The sequence below is a fragment of the Dipodomys merriami genome, unplaced genomic scaffold (assembly GCF_024711535.1).
Source record: "Dipodomys merriami isolate MVZ:Mamm:240054 unplaced genomic scaffold, mDipMer1.0.p SCAF_8, whole genome shotgun sequence".
Taxonomy (NCBI): Eukaryota; Metazoa; Chordata; class Mammalia; order Rodentia; family Heteromyidae; genus Dipodomys; species Dipodomys merriami.
The window spans coordinates 13,639,402-13,660,963 of NW_027206401.1; the positions used below are offsets into that span (position 1 = coordinate 13,639,402).

General features: G+C 37.1%; 1 long non-coding RNA gene across 3 annotated transcripts in view; it reads left to right on the forward strand.

Annotated features, from left to right (window-relative positions):
- The window catches only part of LOC138819403 (uncharacterized), a 235,007-nt gene that overhangs the window by 17,410 nt on the left and 196,035 nt on the right, over positions 1-21,562 (forward strand). The window lies entirely within an intron of this gene.

Sequence of the window (21,562 nt, forward strand, 5' to 3'; positions counted from 1 at the left end):
GCAAATATTCAAGAACAGCCTGGATGACATCGTGAGACCCTCTTCCCCCAAAGAACAACCTGGAAACATTTCCTAATGACCAAAGATGGGACAATTTGAGCATCCATAGATTATCACGTGCATCACATGCTAAGATCTGGGTGTACATAATGACCATAAGTGTCTTATTTTAAAACTTTGGGATACTAGAGAGCCCACCCCCTATTCAAGACACTAGGGAACAATAAGGAAAAAAATCAAGCATTTAAGTTTCTCTTCTTTTTTGAGCTGTTTTCAGAATAATAGTTGAAGAAATTTCTATGTCAGCTAAGACATGACTAAGGAATGACCAGATTTTAAATCCCCATGAAATAATGGATTTATATACTGACTATTGATAATCATTAAGATCACTGAACAATTGAATATTGTCTCTAAAATTCTACCCCAAATTTGAGCCTGACTTAAGAAATGCATCTAGATCTAATTAATAACTCAAGAGAAGGCTTTGAGTCATATGATGGAAATGCAGTCAGAAAAACTCATATGATTATAAACCCTATAAGAATAAATGATCCATTTTCCTTAACAAATTGCCAAGAAAAGAAATAAGGGAAGGGGGGACCTTTCAATAAAAAGAGATAAACTATCAAATAAATAGTGTGGTGTGGCTGGTATTGGGATCTATATTTGACTAACACAATAGATAAAAACAAACAAATATGCATTAGACAGTAAAAGAAAGTTGACCTTGGTCAGATGACATTAGAAAATAAGGCTTTATCTTAGGTAGGGGCCAAAGACAAGGATGACTTCATTGCATTTAAAAAGTTATCTTTTAGAGATTCATATTGAAATACATTCAAATCAAATAATAGCTTGTATTTGGCTCAATATATTCTGATTGTTACAGTAGAGAAGCTGGTGAAGGTTAGGAGAAATAAACAAGAACTATGTTGAGTTTGTGGCTGGGTGAAAGGTTCATGGGAAAATCATATTCTACTTTCTCTCCTTTCTATTTTCAATGAAAAGTTAAAGAAGAAAAGAAATATCAATTAGGACATAGGAAAGACCCTCCTTTGTGTATGCCTGATTATTCTCTTCTCTGTTCTCATGAATGTGTTTTTGTGCTTAGCTCTCAGTAATGCTCCCTTCCCCAAGTATGGTCGCCAAGGAAACGGTAGGGACCGCTGTGTCTCTGCTGTGTCTCCAGGCAGGGTTCATGGCATTGATGAGGTCAAGATTCCTTGAGGTCATTTATGTGTTGAATTATCAAGTGCCCTAAGAAACTGTGAAGACGAAGGAGGTGTTGAGAAAGGTGTGTACCTCTTCTATTGAATACGTATCTATTTAATGTTCCCTAAAGGAAAGAAAAGAGAGGAAACTAGATGTACATAGTGTCCTTGAAAATGGAGACCATATTTTTCTTCCTAATCATATCAACTTTAGGCTAAAAGATTGACTAAACAATTTAAACAATAACTTCTTGAGTTTCCTTTTTAAAAAATGATTGGATAGACAGTACCTTTGAGTGAATAACCAATGTTTGTTTATAACACTACCTTACATTATTTGGAAAGTTCTTTTTTATTTTATGTTTTTACAATTAATTGCTACTTAAAAACTAGTCAAATTAGGATAGAATATTTGTTTTAAAAATCATATGAGCTCCTTTTGTGTTGATTAAATAATCAATAAGAATTATATTTGTTAAGGAAAGGGGGCTGGTTTGATCACCAGTACCACAAGGAAACAGAAGTTAGAATTGCTACTATTTTAGTCTATCAGAATTGTTTTTTGGTGAAAAAGTAATACTCAGTGCTCCCTATTACAATATATTAAGCACATGTGGAAATCATAACAATAATGAATAATCTCATTAATCAATGCATACCATCAATATATACACCCTAGTAAATACAACTAGTGGGAATCAGTTAAGCAAATAAATATGCTGACAGCATTGAAATATAGTTCAAGCTTTAACCTTCCTCTTGTGCTCTAAAATGGCAAGTTGACTTCAGGACATTTCCACCTCGATGACTTTCTCACAAACAACTGAAAATCAATAAATTTAATTGAGTTCAATTCAACATTTATTTATTGCACTTTCTTTTTTGGAAATGTGTTAGAAACAGGAGACACAACAATAACTAGGATACAGTCTCCAACCCAGAGAAGTCACAAATAAAACACAATTATTTCCTCATTCAAATGTTTATTTCTTTTGAGTTCCCTGGAAATGTAAGATCATCTTTGATATATTTTCTCTCACAAAGGTTGAATGGGATCCAACCCATTTTGAATTCTTTCCAAAAATACTTCTAGAAATTTTGTGCTTCTGTATATCTTGTTTTCAGTGCTGCAGTTACAAGTTTGTTTTGCACTTTGTCATCTTTCTGTGGAAATGACTTTCCTCATTGGCTTTTCTGCTTTCACATTGTTTCCTTTCTCTTTGCCTCCCATTCCCCTGTGTGACCAGAGTTTCATAAAAACCAAGATCATGTTGCATCACTTTCCTGCTCTAAAATCTTTTATGGGTATGTCGTACACCTTTGACATCTCCACAGCTTTCTTCAGGTGCTGCACACAAGCCTCTTGAGAATATCTAGGTGATTTAAGAAAGTGAAGAACCCAGAAAAAGACAATGGAAGTCCATTATGTTGCCACTGACAAGATAAACTAAATCAACTCCAGCCCTGGGGAGTATGAGTCCAACTTTGCTTAAACATCCAGGTGTTTTTGTTTTTGTTTTTGTTTTTCTTGACAGAAGGATGATCATTATTGAAGGCATTTGGTTGAGAAATATTGACTAATATTTTGAAAGCACTTTCTGAGCCAGGATGTTACTTCTACTTTTTTGCTTTGGCCTTCTCATGACTTATGAAAAGAGCAAATACTCGTTTATTTATTGGAACATAGACGAAAAGTCCCTTTACCACTGAATCTTTCTCTAACAGTCCCCAGATTTAATAGCTCACAAAATTTCTATAAACCTTGACTAAACTCAAATTTAATAATAATAAAAACCATAAAGTACTTGACTTCCATAATAGTCTCTTAATAATTTTAATATAATAAAAGGTATTACACTGTGGAAAAAAACTATGACAGGGTCAAAAGAAAAGAGAAACCTTTGGTTTTATTATCTAATAAAACAGTGATTATTTCAGAAGAAATATTTTTTGTTTTTGTTTTTTGAAAAACAAGTGTTTGCAAAAGGGTAAAGGAATTCCATTTATATCAAAGAATGAATCCCTGCTTCAAATATCTCCATACTTCCTCCATACTTCCATACTAACTATAATATTATTTTATTATTTTAAATTTCAAAAAACATTTAATTGAATTTAAAGGAGAGAGAATGGCAGAGGGAAGATTATGATCAGGAAATATTGTATACATAGCTGGATCTATTCAAATGAAATCCCATGTATAACTATTTAATGTCAGTAAAACATAATTGAATTTAAATTAAAAAAATAAATTTGAGTCCACGGAATTTTTAGATTAATTTGAGAATTATCATCATTATGATTATTTCAGAAGAAATATTTTTTGTTTTTGTTTTTTGAAAAACAAGTGTTTGCAAAAGGGTAAAGGGATTCCATTTATATCAAAGAATGAATCCCTGCTTCAAATATCTCCATACTTCCCCAGTTGCCCTGCAACAAAAGATAAGGAATGCATAAGAAGACAAAGCAAAGAGACATTAGTTGAACGCTTGGATGAGATGGATATTACCATGTGGCAAAATTAGTACAAACCTAAGATGTGATGAGGCTGAATCTATGGGTAAGCAGGACTTCTGGTCCCAGGAGGGCTTCAGGGTTCAGGAGACTGAAAGAGGTCAAAAGTACTGTTGGCTCTGATATCTGTGTGATCCATGTCTGCAGGTTCAGCCATCAATGGGTAAAAAAGAGAGAGGAGCAACAAATGATCTCAGTTCACATTTCTTGTCATTCTCTAAAAAGTTATAGTAAAATAAATATTTACCTAACACTTTTAGATGTAATTTTGAGGTCAAATAAAGCATAAAGGGGGCTTTGTATGAGTTAAAGGCAGAATACTTGGTCATTTTCTATAACAGACTTGCGCCTCTAAGCATTTTGGTTCTTGTGAAAGGGTTTTGGTGTTAGTTCCCCCCAGGAATCCAGGGGAACTATTGCACTTGGAGTGGAAAGGCTTAACTCACTTGTTGCTTGGACAAATTGAGAGGAGCAAATGCGAATACTTCCCCCAGCTCTGATATTAGAGAGAAACAAAAATATTCATGCAGTCAGGAGAGTAAGTCAAGAGAGCTAAATCAAGGAAGAAAGACAATAAATGGACCAGTGTTTTCAATTAAAGTCAATTAAAATGGATTTTTAGAAATTTAGCTATTTGTCCTAGGAATACATAAAATCTTGTGTCCAATATAAAAGAACACCTTTTTTGAAGTTTACATTGAATGTTTATTTAAAAAATCTATGAACAGAGATTTAGACTAAAGAATATCTACCAAATTGTAAAAAATGACATCAAAGTAGACCAGAATTTCTTTATATAACTGAATTCCATCAAAAATAAGAGATAACAGTTTTAGAAATCAAAGAAAATACTTTGGTTCTATTGGGAACCAGAGCATAAAGGTTGGGCAGGGGTACCTTTTAGTTATTTTCCTGTTGGAACAACACAATTTATTAATGATAAATATAATGTTTTTATGAGCTCTATTCTTACATGCTTTGGTTCTTTTGTCAGACTCCCTTAGGTCCTAGTGATAAAAAAGGGTATCTAAATTAATTCAGCATTGAAGCTCTGTGACATGTTTCAGTGGGCTGTGTCATTTTATTCTTGAAATATGTTTCTGAAATGGGTAGTTTTCCATACTAACTATAATATTATTTTATTATTTTAAATTTCAAAAAACATTTAATTGAATTTAAAGGAGAGAGAATGGCAGAGGGAAGATTATGATCAGGAAATATTGTATACATAGCTGGATTTATTCAAATGAAATCCCATGTATAACTTTTTAATGTCAGTAAAACATGTAATTGAATTTAAATTAAAAAAATAAATTTGAGTCCACGGAATTTTTAGATTAATTTGAGAATTATCAATAGTTTTATAATACTGAACTTTTCTAGCCAACAATACCTGCATTTGAATTCAAGGTGGTATTTGCTGTTGTTTTTGTTCCTCAGTACCATTTTGATAATTGTTCAATGATGCATAGGTTTTATGAATTTCTTACTGATTCTGAATTGTTTTATAGTTTTGTTTGTTATTATTACTCAAATTTTTCTTATTTTCTCAAATTTGTGTATCTATTGAAAACTGACTTTGTCCTTAGTGAATTTTCTGATTGTTCATAATCTTTTTTCCCCCCAATCTTTGAGCTTGTTTGCTCAAGGCTAGCACTTCACCTCTTGAACCACAGCTCCATTTCAATTTTTTGGTGGTTAACTGGAGACAAGAGTCTCCTGGATTTTCAGCTTGTGTAGACTTCCAACGGTGAGCCTCAGATATACTGTAGATAATAGGTTTCAGCCACTGATGTTCCATTGACTGTTCATAATCTGTTGAAGATGAATTCTCTTGGATTTTCCAGGGCTACAATGATGACAAGAACAATGAATAATATCCTCTATGTTGTAAAAGAGTCTCTTCTTCCTGTCCCGTGTATTTAGTTCTTGTTTTCTGCTCTTTCCTCACTGAGTGACTCGTTACCTCCAGGAAATAATGCTAAATGAGATCAAGTAATAGTAGTCACAGGGAGGTTCTTCTTTCTCTTCTGATTTATTGAGACCACCTCTATTTTCCTCCCATGAAGTACTCCTTACTCCTAGCGAATCAATAACTAAAGGAAGCAAAGGAAGCCTTAAAAATCAGAAGATGGAATTTATCTATTAATGGATACATATAAACAGTGTAAACTGTCCTGTCCTGTTTTTCAGGTTGGATCAAAAACTCAAAGCAAGCATTTAACACAAAAGACACGTTTTCATAACAAAGTAACTCAGAAAAGTTAAAAAGTGTCCCCTTCCCTCCCCCACAACTAAGAGGTAAATGCTAAGCAAAAAGTATCTGGAATTAGGATATTAGCACTGGAACATACAGGAAGTAGACTTTTAGAATAATAAAAGGGAAGGGCTGGGAAGGTGGCTCAGTGGTAGAGTGCTTGCCTTGCATGCATGAGGCTCTGGGTTTGATTCCTCAGCACCACATAAGCAGAAAAAGCCAGACGTGGCACTATGGCTCAAGTGGTAGAGTGCTAGCCTTGAGCAAAAGAGCCTCAGCGACAATACCCAGGCCCCCAGTTCAGGCCCCATGACTGACAAAAAAAATAATAAAAGGGAAAAGGCCACATATAGATGTGATTTTTGTTTTTACTTTGCTATCATTGCAAGAGAAGTTTATCCTATGCAAATACAACAAAACTCATAGATAACACACACACACACACACACACACACAGAATCCTTGTTTAACACAAAAACCTTTGGGATAATGATCCAAGTCATACCAAGTAGTAGCCTATCAGTAATAGTACCTACCATATTGAGTTATGTTTGGACTCACTGAATTAATATTTGTAAAGCACCAATGCCTGGCACACAGACATCAGCAAAGTTTGGTTTTGCTAGTATGCTAGGGCCTTTGTTTCTCTTATGTTGTAGAAGTGAGATCTATTGAGTGCATCTCACCTAAGAGCATTTGTGTCTCTTAGAGCTTATCATGGGGGCTGGGTAATGTGTGCTTGTACTTGTTTCTTTTAAGCAGAGCAATGGAGAGGAATCTGCTCCTACTATTCTGGTTTGATCAAAACCCTACCTAGATGAGCCAACAAGTACAACCAAAGCTGAGGAGACACACAGGACGAGCTGGAGCCTGAAAATATCCCTTGCACAGAGACAAAAGACATTGGGATTTTGGTCCTTCCTTCTCGCTTGCATCTCCCCATTGCTGTTAGTGGTTTTTGTTTCTTTCTTTCTTAAAGGAGAAATTTGTAGGTGAACCTCAGGTCATTATGACTTGCAGAGCGAGAACAGCACCACAGCTGAGGTTCTGTGACTTCTCACCCTCTTGCATCTGCAGAGAAGCTTCTTATCTCTTCTGTTCATATTTTGTTTTTGTCTTCTGTTTTTCTAGATACATATATTTCCTGGATATAATTAGCTCAAGGGGATTGTAAATAGCCTTTTCTCTTTGCACCTTTGTTCTTAACTAGAAAAACACAACAAAGCAAGATACAAAATAGCGATTTAGAGACATGTATCCTATTTTGGAGAGGGATTGGCAGGTTTTTAATGTATCTATCCTTAGACTTTTTATACCTTTAGTGGTTTTTTTTCTACATTGGAAGTCAAACTTATACATAAAAAAGCCAAAGCTTAGCTTCCAAAATAGTGTTACGTGTTTTGGTGGTTTGTTTTGTTTTGTTATCCTTTTTAAAGGAACCAGAAAGACTCCTCATGGAGAGGGTAACTGTCCTTAAAGATTGATATTCTGAACATAGGCTATGTTTCTCATACAGGAAACATAGGTTGCTTCTCTCATCTTGGACTGTCGCTGGTTTTTCTCGTATGCTTTGTTTTGTGTACAGTTTATAAATGTCTTTAGCTATGGATGGAGAGAGTCTGTGATAGTGTCATTCTTCCACAACATATTCAGAAAATCCCTGATGTCACCTGCGATGTCTGTTAGCCTGAGGAGGAATGCTGTCCCACAGGATTGCATGGGAATTCATCGATAATGGCAAATATTTATCCAGACTGGGTAAATATTTATGTGTTAAAGAAGGCCAGAGAAGCCTATAGAATTGAATCCTCCCATCTCCCACAGAAAAAGACAGTAATTTCTTCTCTAGACATATTTTTAGCATCTACTATGAGCTAGAGAGCTACAGATAGAGCAGGTCAATGGAATAGCTGTGAAACATTCCTTCTTTCGTGGACTTTACATCGCATTGGAGAGAAATAGGCAACAAAAACCCCACCCAAAATACATGCATACCATGTAGTTTATTACACAGTGTGGGAGCTTTGGAGAATAACACATGAAGGCATGCTGCCGTGAGTGGAGGAGGGAAGAGGTCCCAGTTCCCTCTAATTACGGATGGTCTCCCCGGGAAGGAAATATTTGAAAAAATAGTTGAAAAATAAGAGGAAACAATTCATGCATGCTTCTGGAGACAAGAACGTTCCAGAAAGACGAAACAGATAATATCCTCCGCCCCTCCCACATTTGTCCTGCGCCTTTCTTCCAGGTGTAGCAGATAAAGGCCCCTTAATGATTGGAACTGCCCTGAAAATTGTTTCCATTCTTCATGCCATTAAGGGCTGCAGACCTTAAAAGTGATTCATACCTGAAATAAAATTCAAAGAATCCTTTTAGCTATGCAAGAATGAGTACGCCCAACTTAGTAAATGGGATAAATTCATATTCTAATAAAGTTAGCTTGGTGGCTGTTCTTTTGAGTTACCACCTGTTAGGTGGTCAGTTCGAAGCCCTAATAGAGGGCTGAGTGGACTCTGGCAGAGATGAGCTCTATGACTTCATAGACCTTCTAGAAGATCTGCCAAAGTTCCTCAAGGAAAAGTGTCTTCCTTATTTTCTATTTGCAATCTCCTTCCTTCTCTCAGTGCCTACATGGTGGTCTGGTTTGAGTTGTGGTTTCCTCTCTAGTCTTTGCACTGATCCCCTTTATAAATCAAAGGAAAATGATCTACAGGAAACACAAGCTTTTGCTTAAAGGGGCTGGATGGTTTTATTAGGTGATTTCTATCTGAAAGTAAATTGTTCTCTGGAGAATATCTGCTTATTGCCATTGTTATTAAAGCAAAGACTTAACAAATAACTTTTAACATATGCCTACTTCTACTTGAAACAGACATTAATAAAACAGTATTTAGGATTTAGAACAATGCGCTAAAAATAACTGTGAATATGCTGCCATTTGGGAAAAAATTGTTGTGAAATGATTTTTTTCCTCCTTGTTCTGAGCATTGCATAAAGCAAAATCAATTCACAGTAACTCTGAGTATATTCTAAAGAGAAATCTCAGGTCATTTTGAGCTCAGGACTCTGGAGACCTCATTATGCTGCCATTACAGAGCAACCTGCAGCACACTGTTTATGTCTTTTGTGCTGGTGAGTTAAGCAAATACCATGGGTTGCTGTGCAGATACAGACTCATGGTCATCATATGTACCCATACGCTTGCTGTACCTTTAAGGATTACATGTGGTTTTGAAAGGTGGTGCTGTAATTTAAATCATCTCTTCAAGGGTTTACATCAGTGAGTCTCAGAAGAGAGTCCCTGTTCAGGTTAATCAGAATTGTGCATGCTTAGAAGTCCTTTGGAAAATTCCATGTTTCATCCTTTTGAGGGGAAATCTGAATGTCTTTTCCCCCCAACACACCTGCTGTCATGGAGGGTAACAGTCATGCCCGTGGAGAACAGAGGTTCTCATTTGGAGACTCAGAGCCCTCCGAAATGATAGGGTGGAGATAAGGTAGCCCTGTATTTAGGCTTTCTTCTCTTAGTTCTGCACAATCAAGGTGGAACTTGAACCTGGGGCACTTTCCACAATGCATTGTAAGTCTCTGCATGCATAAACACTCCTGCTAGGGATATATTGATGATAAGAATGGCAATTTGTTTACTTTATTACCAGTTTTTTTTTCCACCCACAGGAACTGTTCTCAAAAGAATGAGACACTGCAGGTTAAGTGACCAACATAGTATAAGTTATCTCCATCTTCACTGATTTAGACTAAATCCTACTTATGTAAGGAGGAAAAAAAAACCCTCCAGGTTAAAACAGATGTTTTCTAAGGAGAAGGAATGTTATCAAATGAGGAAATATTTTAGTTTTATAAGTGCCTTGATACATTTGCATACATACATTTAGGCCTACTGCTGACTTTTAGAGTAGAATGGAAGAAATTTAATTGCTTTAACAAAATGACTTGACAAAACTTTGGAGTTTCTAGCAAGTACCTCCAAAATGAGGTGAAAGGGATTGAGAATACAAGAAAGTGGGTCAGCAGAGAGGGATAGAAGCCAATGAGGTGGAGTTGGAGTGTCTTGTGGTGGTAAAAAGGCCCAGAAAACTCCCCAGTGTGAATCTGCAGGGTTCAGTACTGAGTTGCTGGCTTTGGATGGCTAAACTGTGGACTTCCACTTCATATTCTCAGTTCAATAAGGCTCATTGAAAACAAGTCTGTGATTATAAAACATACATGCTTTTTATAGAACACACATCCACGTCAACACATTTCTGAGTCAATGTAGTGCAAAACAGCAACTGCCTAGATGTTTCTGTCACTGTGATATCTTCCAAACTTTTGGGAAATGTTACTATTTACGGAAACCCTCACAGAGTAGAGTGTATTTGCTTGTCGTGGATTGTTTTTGTTTTGTAAACATCAGGAAGGGCTCATTTCCACTTTTGGAAATCTGAGTAAAGGGCAGAAGAGGAAGAAGGGATGAAAAGGGTTCATATATTGAATTCATTCCACAGAAGAGAAAGTTCATTTGACTTTGAGACCAAATATCCCCCAGGAATTCTCTACAATTGGTGCAGCAGTTGGAGGATTGGCAGGGGTGGGGGTGGGTTGAGACACACGTCTATAGATCTCAGGGCTTAGATGGGCTGTAGCTGACATCTGAGTTACAGATACACGCAACGAAGAAATTGAAATTACGATGCAATATATTATAAATGTCAGAAGAATGACAGATAGAATAAATAGTAGAGGAGTTCAAAGTGGAGGATGTCAACTGAGCTGAGGAAGATGGAAAAGTTTGTTGAAGGAATGTGGATTAAATTAGAATCTGCTGAAAGGTTTCTGATAAGGAATTATTATAGTATTTATTATGCCAACCCTCTCTTATTTTCTTTTAAATATTTATTTAGTTCCTAGAAGCTGTCAGAAATTATGATAAGGTTGACTGGATATACAGATCATTGAGATATGATCTTTGTCTTCAAGGAACATAAAACTGAAGAGCGAAAATAATTTCATAAGCAAGTAATGAACAGTGCCTTACCCCCTGACATGAATCATACACTTATATACAAACAAAATCCCATGGAAAAACACACATATGTGTAAGGTTTTAGGCGAGAAAAGAATACGTAGGAGGAGGTAAAGGTGAAGAAAGAAAAGTTTATTGGGGTACGTGGGATCAGAGAGGTCGCCCGGGAGCGTACCCCAATAAACTTTCCTTTCTTTACCTTTACCTCCTCCTGTGTGTTCCTCCCTCACCTAAAACCCGTACGGTATGATTCTTTCTGCTTGGGGTATTTCAGGGAAGATTTCATTAACAGCTTGACGTTTGAGAAATGTATAGACTGTGATTAGAGGTTCAGAAAGGATGTTTCAATCAAAGGACACAAGACAAGCCAAACTGAGGACTTGAGAGATATGCATATATGTAAAACACAGCAAAGTTCATTAGGATGGAAAGATGAGGAATGTGTTAGATATTGAATTGTTACCTGGTAAAATGATTTGGCTGGGATTGTGTATAGATCGCAAGGAACCTTTACAGAGTCCTGAGCTGTAGATTTTGGAAGAGTTATTGAATGGGGAGGATGTCAAGCAAAAAGATTCCATGGCTGATACTTGCTCAGGTTATGTTGTAGTAGGTACAGCTCAGTGCTACACCTGTATCACTCATGTGACAATAGGTGGGTCTTATTGTTAACCTCAGTTTAGAGATGAGATTTTTGTATGGTTTCATAGCAGATTGGGGGAAAATCCTTGTCTTGATTATAGAGTACATAGTTTTCAAGGCTACAATTGACTGTAGAGATTATGAGCTTTTAAAATAGGGAAATATGTACATGGATGATAAAATAGAGATGGAGTTCAAAACTACTGCAAGAGTGTGGGAGAAAAAGGTGACAAAGATCAGTCAGTTTTCTTGTTTGGGTTGTCAGAAAGCCAGTGAAGATATCAACTAAAAGAGAGGTACTAATGTGCCAGAGAACAAGAAGGCTAAAGCAGCTTTTCATTATGTTCCAATCCTCATGCTCCCAACAAGCATCTAACCAGAGGGTAACACTGATACATAGTGTTATTTCCATACAGATGGACAAACAAATTCCTTTTAAAATGCTGACATTGGCAAAAAAACACCCCTAAACCCAACAACAACCCAATGCTGGTATTACAAACTGTCAGATGGAATGTAAATCTGATATCTAATGCCAAAACCCCTCAAATACAAAAGGGGAAGATCAATCAACCAATCACCTCAATGGTGTCACCAAAAGAGAGCATCTGTAAGACTGATTGCATTTTGTTTTTAGTAGAGTTGCTCCACCATTTATGTAGCCCCCACATCTCAGAAATGAGGCCAGCCTCACAGATATGTTTGCAAAGAGGCAATAATAGCATCTGTGGCTGTTTCAGAATTGTAAAAACACCCTTAGCCCCTGGCTTGTGCATATAGATGGCAGAATTTTGTGAAATAATAACAAAATAATGCATTATAGTGGAATAATGCTTTACATGGTTTTCAACACTTTCCCAGAAAAAAATAAAACCCAATATGCATAATTAGCTTTCTAAAGTGATGAGTGATACAGCAGTAGATCTGACTCAAATCTATCTTTCTGCATTTCTTGATGATGTACCAGAGTGGAAATATAAGGATGATAAGGAATACAGTGGAGTTAAATGGCACTTGTTTTGTTCCTTGTATCTTTTGGAAATGAGCTAGGGGAATACTAGGTTGTTTTATTTCCTACATGGTGACCTATTTGGAAGACAACCTCCCTTTGCTAAGCCCCAGGCTTACACATTACTAATACATTTTTTCTAGTTATTTAGTTTTTAAATTTGTTTATCCACCAGGCATTTGTTCCATTGTGTCTCTGTGCCTGAGAATGGATTTTCATTTGGAGCCACTAGAAGACAGAGATCTGTTTACCCAGGAGGCACAGCATGGCCCTGAGCAGGCTGGTGCTCTATGATAGCATATGATAAGGATGAACCATGAGTAGTTTGGAGATGCCTATAGTATTATTTAAATAGAAGACCTATGAGTTTCAGCTACAGTATATGTTTAGATACATGTCACATGATAAAGTATGTGCAACTAGGGAGAAAGATGTTGCTTTACCTCTTCCCAGGGAATGGTAGACAAGTAAAATCTTCATCCCTAAGACATTTAAAGAATACCACTTTGCAGTTGGATTTTTATATATTTGCTTGTCCTTCCAGGACTTTGCAGATTAACGTGCTTTAAATTTGGTTCTCTGCCCATCTTGGTCCGTGTCATGTGGTCCTCACTGTTGGTTACTGGCTTCTGTTCTGGATGTTTCTTAGGTCCTGATGGCCAAGTCCTAGTGCTCTGGAAGTCCTACTATCAACCTTACCTATTTATTTTCTTAGGGGTCTTGGGCACCATTTTCTTCAGAACACTTAAGGTCTTCCCATGCCTTTGCCAGCCTGCTTATAGGATCGTCTGTCTGACTGGCTTAGTCAGCTGTGAGCAGATTATTGTTCTGATGCCATGCTGGAGAGAGGCATGCTGCATGAATTTCAAAGCCTCTCCAGGCTACTTCTTGGAAGGATTTCACATCTTATTTCTGTTCTGAGATATAGAACAGAGGGAGCTAGTTTTCTGTGTTTCCATGCCCTAGGCTTAGCTCTTTTAGGGAGATAGGCTGCAGAATTTTTTTTCCTCAGAGAACCATATAAAAGTTAATTCATTTCTTTCCTCTCCATTTCTGAACATTGTCCTCTATACAAGCTAAGAAATCTTTCTCCCCCAGGAGATTAGAAAAACTGAAGAGGCAACTATCCTTTCAACCTTTGTTTATGAGTCTCAGAGCCAAGTTTTTGGTTCTTAAAGATATGTTTCTTGGTGGTAGTGGGGTTTGAACTCATGCCCTTGCACTTGCTCTGTAGGCATTTAACTACTTTAGCCATGTCCCCAGGTTCAGTCCTAATTGCTTTAGTTTATTTTTCAGATGGGAATTTGTGCTTTGTCCAGTCTGGTTTGGGATTGTGATCCCCCTTCCTCCATCTATTCAAGTAGCTGTGATTATAGATATGATAGATATTCATGCTTGTTCTTAATATAGTATTATTATTACTACTATTATATTTTTAAGCTTTATTCTTGCCAGGTGCCAGTGGCTTATCCCTATAATCTTAGCTATTCAAGAGGCTGACATTTGAGAATCACAATTCGAAGTTTCTAACTAGGGCAGGAAAGTCCATGAGACACATCTCCTAGTACACCAAAAAGCTAAAAGTGGAGCTGGGGCTCAAGTGGGAGGATACTAGCCTTGAACAAAAAATGCTCAAGGACAGAACCCAGACCCTCAATTCAAGCCTCAGGAGAGAGGAAAAAACGGTGAGGCTTCTTGCAAATCAAATGAATCTTTTTTGTTTTGTTTGTTAAATTTTGCTTTTGTTCTGAGTTTCAAAATCTATTTAGAAATTCATTTAACTTTTATATTCTCAGCCACATCTAACTGTCCACTGAAGAAATAAACGCCAGATGATTCAGCGGGTAAAAGGTTGCAGGGGAACAAACAGACAAAAGGAGAATGCTTGGCTTTCACAGAATTCCATTTCTCCATTTTAACTCCATTTTCAAATTTTTCTCCCAGCAGGAAGGGCAAGACACTTTCTTACTCACTCCCCCACTGCATATATATGCATTATTTCCTTAAGAAAATGGAATTGGGGTGTTTGCCAAAGATCTTTTCCCTCATATGCCCATCCATACGCGGATTGGGACCATCTCCTCTGCCCTGTAGAAAAATGTTTTGTTGTAAGCAGGTTACTGGTTGCTGTTCTCACTTCCCACAGCTAGAAGTGTCATTTTCAATGCAAAGACCTCTTTGGATTCCTAAGGATGTAGACCTGCAGGTAAAAATAGCTTTTCTTGAGAGGGAAAAGAAAAGAATAGAAGTCTTTTGGAAACCATTTTTTACAAAGCCATTTCAGTACATGATTCCCCTGACCCTTTCACCCAGTGACTTCTTCTCTAAAGAGCATGTTGGTCACGTTTTGTAATAAAATATCTGAGGAAAACCAACTTACAGTCCATGGTCATTCGTCTCTGCTGTCTCTGGGCCATGATGAGGGAGAACATCACAGTGGAAATGATGATAATAATGAAAGCTACAACCCTCATGGTGGCCAGGAAGCAGAGATTCTGACTGGAAGGGGCAGGTACAAAGACAACAATGTTTGAAAGTACATTCATGATCTATTTCCTCCAATGAGGTTCCCACCTCACAATTGTACTCTGATGAAGCAATCATCTCTCTGAAGTCAACCGGCTGGAACCAAACCTTCATCACATGACTCTTTCATGGGTCACTTTACATCCAAAGCATAGCAATCCTGGCCCCAGCATTGAGCCCCCATACCATTCTTTCCTGTCCCCTTAATCTCATTAGTATATTTAGGTTATAACTCACAGTACTGTTTAAAGTTTTAGCAGACTGTTGAAACATCTCTCTGCTAGAGTAGGCATTGATCAGTGTTTATTGTACAAACTAGCGATGCTGGAACTATTCAGTACCATCTAGGGAAGGTGTTTAATCATATAACCTGTTAGGAACATATTGGATGATCAGCTAAATTCAGATTTATCTTCACTTTCTCCTTTCCATCCCTCTCTAAAAATGGCAAGAAGGGAATATACATTTGCAGAATATTAACAGAGGTAGACCTGGGATTGGGGAGAGGGGATTTGATCCATGATGATGGCTTTGGAGCCTAGAGTTTTCATAGAGAGCTGAAATCTTCACTGGCTTTGTGTACATTCACATCTATCCAAGCTAGCATCTATCTGAAAGCTGATGGCTACGTTCTCAGACTGTGTGCTTTCTGCGTCATACCCACACAGCTCATCTGGATTCCCAGTACTAATCTTGGGAGTTCAAGGGCTTTAAATTGTTCCAGTCATGTTTCTTCCTTTCCTTCTCAGCTGTTTTTCCCATTTTATAATATTGTATCTTTTCCTTCTTTCCCTCTCTTTCTCCCCTCCTTCATTTTCCCTTCATCTCCCCCCACCTTTTTCTCTCTCCTCCCCCCCTCCCATCAAACTGGTCATGGATGTGTGTGTCATTTTAGCATGCTCCATTCTACTCTGCTGGTCTATGTGTCAATCCTTCTGCCATATCATCTCATTTACTTTGAGCAGGCAAACTGCTCCTAAATCTTATTACTTTATTTTCAAGTCTATTGTTTATGTGTAGACTTCTGCTTGTGTTTTTTGGTCCTGAATTTTCAAACCCGTACATAAAAATAAAAGTTAACTTAATGAGCCTTCCTCTGTCTTAAAAAAACCCACATATTCCATTATTTCATCACATTTGACAAGACTATCTTCTTCCATATGGGAGCTTTAACCATCCATCAATAATTTGATGGGTTGTCTTATGAACTTCCTTTGTTGAGGCAAAGAAATGCTCTGTAAGGCAGTGAAGGCAATTTCATGGGGGAGAAGTCATAGAAACTTTAAATGGGTGGAGTATTAGTAATTATAGAAATTGTGGCCTATTATACTATCTCTGTATTATTTTGGTGAAAAATATGGAAGGCATTATTAAAAATAAATAATCTTTCCAGGTGCCAGTGGCTCACATCTGTAATCCTAGCTACTCAAGAAGCTGAGATCTGAAGATTGTGATTTGAAGCCAGCAGGAAAGTCTGTGAGACTCTTATCTACAATTAACCACCAAAAAGCCAGAAATAGATCCTTGGCTCAAGAGCATTATCCTTGGGGGGGGGGGGAAGCTCAGAAACCTCACCAAGATCAATAATTGTAGCCTGAGCTTAAAAAAAATGTAATATATCCTCATTAAAGACAGAATGAGAACTTACAAGAAAAAAAAAAAGACCAAAACAAGTAAATTGGTCAAAAAAGGAAAATTAAATGGGATATTTTAAAGTATATTCAATATTTAGATGTGAATCTAAATTCATACAGAATTCAATAGGGGATGATAGAGTACTTAGGTCAAGGAATTAGTAATGAATAATATTGATATTTGATTGATCCATTTTGGCAGAGTTTCTATTCTTAAAAAAATAATAAAAAATCATAACAATATTCCTGCTTGCCTATAGATCTCCAGGTTCCTGTTAGCCTATAAGTCAGTTATCTGTGGATTAATTAACATCTGCGTATTAAGGACTTGTTCTGAGGTCATGTGAAATTCTCAAGATGGAAACAGTTGAATTTTTTCAGAGCACTTGTGATGCTTCCAAATAATAAGCCTGAATCTAGGGAACCACTTATTTTGCATTTTTGAAGAACCAAGGTTAAACAGCCCTCTAATCAAAAGCAAAAATAAGATCTTTGATGTCCATGAAAGGAGTTTGCCTGATCATGGATTGTTCACATGTTAACATCACAAGCAGATTTTATAGCCTGCCTAATAGTTTTCTCCAACCACCAAGGAGACTGTGGGAGGTACACTCACAAGAAGAAAATACTATAAATTTCAGATATTTATACTAATATATAGCCTCTGGTTTGTCAGAACAGGCTGATAATCCACATCTACCAGGCAGATGTATTTTGGAAGGACTGCTTTCTACCCTTGACTTAAAATGAGTTCTTTTTAGGAGACTCAGCAAGCCCTAGGGCTCTTAAGAAACATTACCTGGGACCCGAGGAGAGTGGATCATAAAAGGAATATTTCAGCTTTGTGAATGTGAGTGACTTATAAATTTGTCATTAAGATACTTGAGGGCAGATTTAGACTTTCAAATAGTTGTCACTTCTTGGTATTTTGTTTCTCAGAACCTTTTGTACTCTTTAAGCAGTACTTATGATGTACAAATGTAGCCCCAGGTTTAGAAATATTCCATGGTAGCAAATGCAGTTGTTAAATGCATGAACACTACTCTTGATTAATTTAATAGCAAATGTGAGTGTGCATTAAAGATAACAATTTGGTCCTCTGTGGGTTGGGTTGTGAGAAAACAACATTGACTAACTAGGAGACTAAATGAGGAAAACAGAACCAGATAGGAGGATTTAGAACAAAACTAAAATGAAGTCTACATTAGTCTAACCTAAATTACTCTTGCCTTTGCTCACTCAGTGGACTTGGTTACCATGATGTCAAGAGGAGGCCATAACTCAAGGAGACCGTTTCTCACCTCCTCCTCTTTTCATAAGGGAAGGGGGAGGGGAGTCAAGAGTGGACCAATGAAACACAGCTAACTATCTTTATCTAAGGGCATTGCATAGAGCTGTCTACTAATCACTTCCAATAAGAGGCACATGCCAAAGGCCACTAAGAGATGGCAGGTAGATTGTTTCGAAAGTCCAGAGGGTCTGACTTGGGGACACACAGCCAATCCTGTCAATTTACTTGCTGACCTTACCCCATCCAGCCTGTGCTGGATGATGTGATAATGGGTAAACATCTCTTCTTGTAGAAAATCTACTGAAATATTCTTTTATTCTCTGCTTAACTGTGTCAATAGACAGTATTTCCTTCTGGGTGTCATAGGGAAACAAAATTCACATCTTAAGTATTACCAGAATTTTCTAGAATCAGGCTACTTACTTAATGCAAACACTTTGTGTTTGTTTGCAGGGCAGAACATTTTAATGATTCACTGTCTTAATGAAATGTCATATTAATTTTATTTCCAGTAGGGCCAGGTGTTGACTTGCTGCTTCAACAATAAATTAGCCTATCATAAACATGAATCCAAGGGTAGAAAACATAAGGAGAAATATTGTGGCATTTTGGTAAATTCCTGCTAGATAAAGTATATTTAATGCTTTTGGAAATGTTATTAAATTTATATAGTTAAAGTCTGACAAGAAGTGAAAGATTTGGTAGATTCCTTGAAATATAAATGTTTCCCTGGGTGTATAAAAATTATTAATTAACATCAAGCAGACATCCCTAGATAGAAGTATGGGAATTAATTACAGTTTCAGTATGAATCCTATATCATTTATTTTTTTTAAATATGGTTCTTAAATTTCTAACAGTTTACTCCTAGAATCAAAAATTGAAGGCCAACACTCACTGAAGGAATTCTGTATTTCTGTATTCTTGGAGAGGATCATACCTGAAACACACACACACACACACACACACACACACACACACACACACACACACACACACACACACACACACACACACACACACACACACACACACACACACACACACACACACACTACAAAACTTTCTGTTATGTACCTGGAGTGAACTAACAACAGCTATGTTTGTTTTTGTATTTTGGTTGGGCTTGAACTCAGGGCCTAGACACTGCCCCTGAGCATTTTTTGTGCAAGGTTAGTGCTCTACCACTTTGAGCCACAGCTCCAGTTCTTATTTTCTGGTAGTTAATTGGAAATAAGGGTCTCAGGAACTTTCCTTCCTGGACTGTCTTTGACCAACAACCTCAGCTCTCAGCCTCCTGACTAGCGAGGATTACAGGTGTGAGCCACCAGCACCTACCCTATCTTTTATTCTTGGTACATGTATGGAAAGCTAGGACTCAGAGCATTAGTATGCATTATAACATCATGTATTGCTTCCTCTCATTCATTTTCTTCTTTCCCCCTTTTTGGAGGCAAATTTTATCCCTAGAATTACAACTTGTAAGTAGCTCTCATATTTGAGAATGTAGGCAAACCAGTTTTTAGAGATTGCCTAGTGTGCTTCCTATCTGTAATAACCTTTATGCTGCCTATTTATACTTAATTAAAATGAACAGAGTCAACAACATGTAAGGAATGTGGCCTAAGTTGGTCTGGCTATCTTTGACCTTCTTTGTGTGTCATGGTTCATTATGTAGCTTCTTTTGTGCAAGCAATCTAGTCAATCATTCATGCATGTACATGGGAAGAAATAGGTTTGCAGGATGTTTGACAGCCCAGGGAGAGTGATAAAGCAATGTTGTTAAACAGCTGCACCAAAATCTTAAGAAGCACTAAGTGAGCTGTCAATAAGTGATAACATCACTGTAAATTATCAAATCAAAACATCTTCAATGTGAAAACACATCCTAGAATCCAATCACTTGGAATCCTAAGGTTTATATAAAAAATAAAATTTCCAGGCACAAAATGGAAAGTGTATGCTGACTGAGATTTGAATCCTCTTTCTATTGTCAATAGGCTCTGTAACCTGGGCCAAGTCATTAAATCCCTTTTTGTTTTCCTATCTGTTAAATGTCACTGACAGAGACCTGTCCTGCCTATCATTCAGGGTTGCCATGAGAATTAGAGAAGAGGATGTATGGAGGAGAGCTGTGCATGCTCCCAAGCATTGTGCAGATAACTAGCTATTCAGTCCAGCTTTGGGCTCAGGAAACAGGATCTCAGTAAATGCTTAACAAGGAAACAGCCTATGATCTTAATATATTGGAAAGACTTTAGTTATTAAAATCATGAAGGTCTCAAGTTACCATGATAAATGAAAATTTTAAGAAGAAAATCAGCAAAAGAATCAAAACACAATCTGGTTTCTTCTCACATCTCTGATAGTCCATAGGTCGAGATGTCATTTTTCACTTGCAGATTTTGTATTAAAAACCCTATTTTAAACTTAGCAATGGAAAGAGGTTGGGCCTAGAGAGAGCTGTGAAGGGAATATTATCTGTTTTTCATGCCATTTTCTGAGGAAATAAAAAAAATACTGGGAAATTGTCTTTAGAGAATTTAACTGTTTCATTAGCTAAGTTTCCAATAAACATTTAGGTTAATTTGGGTGCTCTTCCTTATTTTCATACTAGATGATTTTGGCTGCTTTTTCATTTTTTTGAAACAGTTAATGGAAATGTTGAACCTGCTGAATTTCAGAGTTAAAGATTTGCATTGTGATCTTAAAATCTTATTAATATTAGCATTTACCATCTAACTGATAATAACACAGAAACATCTATATATCTCTATAATCTCCCAAAAAAGCCTCTAGAGCTTATAATCCTAGCTATGTAGGAGATTGAGATCTAAAGATTTTGGTCAAAGCTAGCCTGGGAAGAAAAGTCCATGAGACCCTTATCTCTCATTAACTGAACAACAAGCTGGAATCAAAGCTGTGGCTCAAGTGGTACAGTGCTAGCCTTGAGCAACAAAGCCAAGTGAGAACATGAGGCCTTGAGGTCAAGTTTTAGTACGGTGCAGAAAAGTATAAAACATTAAAAGTTTCTAATTTCTTCTATCCAGAGTTAACTTGACCAAGCTCCTCTGTGACATGGATTCCTTGTTTAAAACTCAGCATACCTCTGGAATAAATTCTTGCAACATCCTTAACCTGCCCCAAGTCAGTGGTTTTCTCAGATTCACTAGCTTTTCTATCTTCTCCATCATTTCAAAAGTACTAAGAAAGTACATGTAATATGGCTTGATTCTATTTGATGGATTTAGCCTTGGATTTGTATAGCTTCATTCCAATCTTGAGTTTCATGGTGTTAAAAATCACCGTGTTTCACGGAAAATTCAAAGCACTTGCTTTGAAGTTGAGGGCAACTGCACCCCACCCCTTAACTCTGCTCCCTACCTGGGTAAATGCAAATGGCAGCTCACAACAGGGAATTCCCACCTGAAGGCTGTGGAAATCAGGAT